Source organism: Vombatus ursinus, unplaced genomic scaffold (assembly GCF_900497805.2).
Source record: "Vombatus ursinus unplaced genomic scaffold, bare-nosed wombat genome assembly UNPS02014770.1, whole genome shotgun sequence".
Taxonomy (NCBI): Eukaryota; Metazoa; Chordata; class Mammalia; order Diprotodontia; family Vombatidae; genus Vombatus; species Vombatus ursinus.
In genome coordinates, this window is record NW_020954548.1 from 39229275 (window position 1) to 39233883 (window position 4609).

Below are 4609 nucleotides of genomic sequence, written 5' to 3' on the forward strand. Positions count from 1 at the left end.
GCCGAGGCCGCCAGCCCTGACGTCTTCGGGCACGCAGCGCGATTGCCTAGCAACCGGCGCCTGCCAGGGCGCTCTGCGCAGGCCCCGCAGTTCCGTTATGGCGGCGCCCGGCCGCCCCACCAGAGCAAAGGGGGCGGGGCTAGAAAAGGGACACGCTCCTGCCCGGTCCTCGGCCACCTACCTCTCGGCTTACCCAGGCCTTGAGTCCTGGAAGTTGAAGGCCTGAACCGAGAGTCGAGGATGCGCACTTAGCGCCCTGCTTCCCAAGCCCTGGGCCAAGGTGGTCACGATCAAGGACAATCCAAGTGGAGTGTCAGCCTATGTCCCAGCTGGAAGGGAGCTTAGGAAAACATCTGATCCAAACCACATTTGCATTCACAGAGTACTAACTGACCTAGAGAGTTGTAAGAGACTGAATGAGAGCAAGGCCCTGTCTTACTTTACTTTCTATTTGTATTTCCAACACTTAGCACAGTGCTTTGCACAAGAAGCGCTTAATAAATACTTTATTTACTTTATTCCTTCATGCATTCTTTGTCACAAAGCCAGCTTGTGGCACAGCAGAGCCTATAACTCACCTCTTCTTGTCTGTGGTTTAGTCAAATCCGACTCTTCATGACCCTATTTGGGGTTTTCTGGGCAAAGATAATAGAGTGGTTTGCTGTTTCCTTCTCCAGTTCATTTTACAGGTGAGGAAACTGAGGCAAACAGGGTTAAGTGACTTTCCCAAGGTCACACAGCTAGCCAGTGTCTGAGGCTGTTTTTGAACTCATGAAGATGAGTCTTCCTGACTCCAGGCCTAGTGTTCTATCCACTGCTCCATCTCCTGCCTTAATGTTCACTCCACTTGATCTTGGGTGGCAGTTATTAACCCGAAGTCCCTGACTTGTGAGGTTTTTTTTTAGTAGATTGTGATAACAATATTTTAATATAATTAATTTCTTTTATAATCTTGTGTATTTAAATTTATGCATTTAAAAACATTCTGAGAAGGGGTCCCTAGGTTTCCCCTACAGGGTGGTACTGGGACCAGATTGTAGCAGCTACAAACAATTGTTAAATTTTCAGTATGAGCATTTATGACTCAGATATTGGCAAAGGTTACAAATCAGAACTTGATTTATTTTTTTTTAATTATCTAGCCTTAAGGAACTAGTGCAGAAAATGTTAATAATGCAGATTAAATTTAAAAGTGTACTGTGGACACTTTTTTGCTTTTGTTTGTTTTTACCAAAGAGCCCGTTAAGCATTTACTAGCATTTCCCTGGTTCCATGACACACATAAAAAGCTTGACAATCCTCGATTTAGGAGCTTTTAAAAGTTTGGGCAAGGATCCCCTCAGCCTGCAGATGCTCATTTGAAGATAGCCAGATTTGGAGTAAGAAAACCTTAATTTAATAGGACTCTGATACTTATTATCTCTCATTCAAACCATTTCCTCTTTTTGGAACCAAGTTTCTTTATTTTTACAATCAGGGACTGGATTTGATTATCTATAAATTCTTTTCCATATAATTCAATGTCATGGGGTAGGTGTAGGGAAACAGGCTCAGAATTAAATAGGGGAGCCCAGGATTCAAAGATGTCCTATGTTCCCGGAAGTCCTAATCCAGGTATGGGGAACCTGTGGCCTCGAGGCCCCATGTGGCCTCCCTTTGAGAATTTGTTCTGTGAAGTTTGGATTCAGTCAAAGGTCCCCGCTTGAGGACCTAGGGGGGCCACATGTGGCCTCCAGGCTACATGTTCCCCACCCTTGTAATCCCTTCACTTCTTATAATTCTATAAAACGAGGAGATTCAGTTTATTCCAGGGAAATTAGAATAGGTAATCTGTTTAAAGTGCCAGTTAGATTTTAGCCATTTATAAATAAAATCAATTTAGAAAGCTTCGGGTTTGGGTCCAAGTTTCCTCATCTGTAGAATGGGGATAGTTAATAGCACCTACCTCCCAAGGTTGGTCTTTTTGTTGTGCGGATCAATGAGATGATAATTGTAAAGATCTTAGTACAGTGCCTGGCACATATTAAGAGCTATATAAATATTGGCTATTATTATAATTAATATTATTATGTTGAAGGTCTTCCACAATCTAGCCACCAGTGGAATAGGCTACTTTGTGAGAATGGGTTTGCATTTGGAGATGCTGTGGATTCCTGCTTAGATAAGTTGTTGGATCAAAGACCCCCCCAAGTTTTTCCAGCACAGATTCTATGATAACTTTCCAGCGTTTAGGCAAGGCCCCAAATGTTCCGTACTCGAGAGCCAGTCCCTTCTTTCAGAGCATTACCTAAATTGGCCAGTAGATGGCTCTACAGAGCTTTTGCGGGCTGTCAGTCTGCTGTTTCAGTGCCCAATTCTGACCCTGACCCTCTCTGGTGTCCACTCCCTCCTCCCCAAATGGCTGTAGTCATTTGCATAGGATTATGGTTGTAGAGTGGAAGAGCCATGATTCTTCCTTTCCTCATAGGTCAATAATGTTTCCTAGTCATCAATCCCTCTCTCCCAACATATTCCCTCCCTTTCTTCTCTAGTGGTCAGGGCCAGGCCAGAGTTAAGAAGAAATGGAGTGTGATGAGGGGCCCTCACTGTCCAAATCTTTCATTAAAACTTCATGTCTTGAAAACCTATGTTACCTAGGCAGGTTGGTCAAGCCTGGGAGCCAGCCCTCTGTCATAAACATATCAGCAGCCATGAATATAGACTATTTAAAATTAGCTGTATCCTTGGAAAGCAAAGACCTTAGGACACAGGCAGAGAGGGAAAGGAGAGAGTGTACTTCCAGAATCCTCCTTTCCCAGTAAGGTCAGGCCCAGGAGAGCACAACGTAAATGTGGGGGTTGGGGGTGAAGTACAATGCTTAGCAGCTTTGCTGCTTCAGTTTGGCCTCCAGCAGTCTTTCAGGGAGTTGGAAGTACCTAAGTAAAAGCATGCCTTAACTATTCAATTCCCTGCCCTCTTTTCAAGTTCCCTCCAGGGTTAATGGAAAATGAGGTCAAATACATCTGATTTTAGAAAGGATTTGGAGACAAGAAAGTTGGCTTAGTTAGATCCTAAGAAGGTGGAGGCTCAATACAACTTCAGGCTGAGGTAAGTACTGGACCAACTTCTAGAATTCAAATGGAACCATGAACTTTTTGTTTTCCCAGTCCTCCTTAATCTTAGTACCTTCTCTCTGAGATTAAGGCCAATTTATCCTGTCTTTTGTAAATAGTTGTTTACGTGTTGTCTTCCCATGAGACTGTGAACTCCTTGAGAGAAAGGTGTGTTTGGGGTTTTGTTTGTTGGTTTGTTTGTTCTAGCCTTTCTTTGAATCCTCGGCACTCAGCAAAATCTCTGCTGTGTATTAATTTGACTTTTGTTGCTCGTTGGATGGAGAGGGGAGGAGTCAGGATTATTCAAAAGACTTTGTTCATATTAAACCAAAGAAAGATGAAGGGAGAAATCCTTGAAGACCTTAGTTAAAATCTCTGCTCCAACATATACTGGACTATATGACTATAGGTAAGTCACAGACTCTCAGTCTCAGTTTACCCATCTATGAAAAGGGGATAATACTTGAATACTCCTCACATGACTGTGAAGAAAAAAACCACTTTGTAAATGCTAAAGTATTATAGAAACAGAAACTGAAAGCAGTTTCCTTCCAGGACTCCTAGATAGAGGACACGCTGCAAGTCTCTCTCAAAACCCAATGCACAGTTTCATTAAGAAGGTAAAGGGGGAACAAAGGGCCAGTGGCCCAATGGATAACATGTCTGACTATGAATCAGAAGAAGGTAAACGGGAAATGCCCTTGGTAGCCATAGAACTGATCCCATCAGCCACCTTAGGAAGACAGGCAAGTGAGTGATAAAGAGAGACCAGGGCAATTGTTTTATTCCAGTCTGGGTTTCTAGAGAGACCACCAACCAAGATGCCTGTGGACAGAAAGACATCTCTGGGTCTTGTCTTTGCTCAGTGACTGAAGTAGCCCAGACCTCCCTGCTCCCCAACTGTCTGTGGTGAAGAATGCTCAAAGGGAACATGGGGGTAATGGGGTTGGGAAATAAAGCTGCAATCAGCCCTGAGATGTTGTTCCTTCTCCATAATGTTGAGGGAAGGCTGGGGGAAAGCACCTTGCTTGGGAGGTGATGAGGAACCTCCATTCCAGGGAAGGAAATGCTAGATAAGCCTTTCCCCAACCTGCCCTGTTCTACAATATTGATCATCATGGATACTCAAGGTTGAAGGACCCCCACATTCAGGAGGCCACCTTGCAGGTTGACAAAGTAGAGAGTGCTAGAGAACCCTGAGGAAGTAAGATGGCCCTTACTTCCTGATTCCAAAGCAAGGGTTCTTAACTTGGGGTCCATAGATAGACTTCAGGGGGTCTATAAACTCAAATGGGAAATATATATACATATATATGTCTTATTTTCACTAACTTCTAACTGAAGTTTAGCATTTCTTCAATTATTTAAAAACATTTTGCTGAGAAAGTTTTGTTTGCTAAAGTGATCCATGACCCAAAAAAGGTTAAGGATATCTGGTGTTTAAAAAAAAAAACTACACACACACACACACACACACACACACACACACACACCATCCCTGGGACAGCACAAGGGCA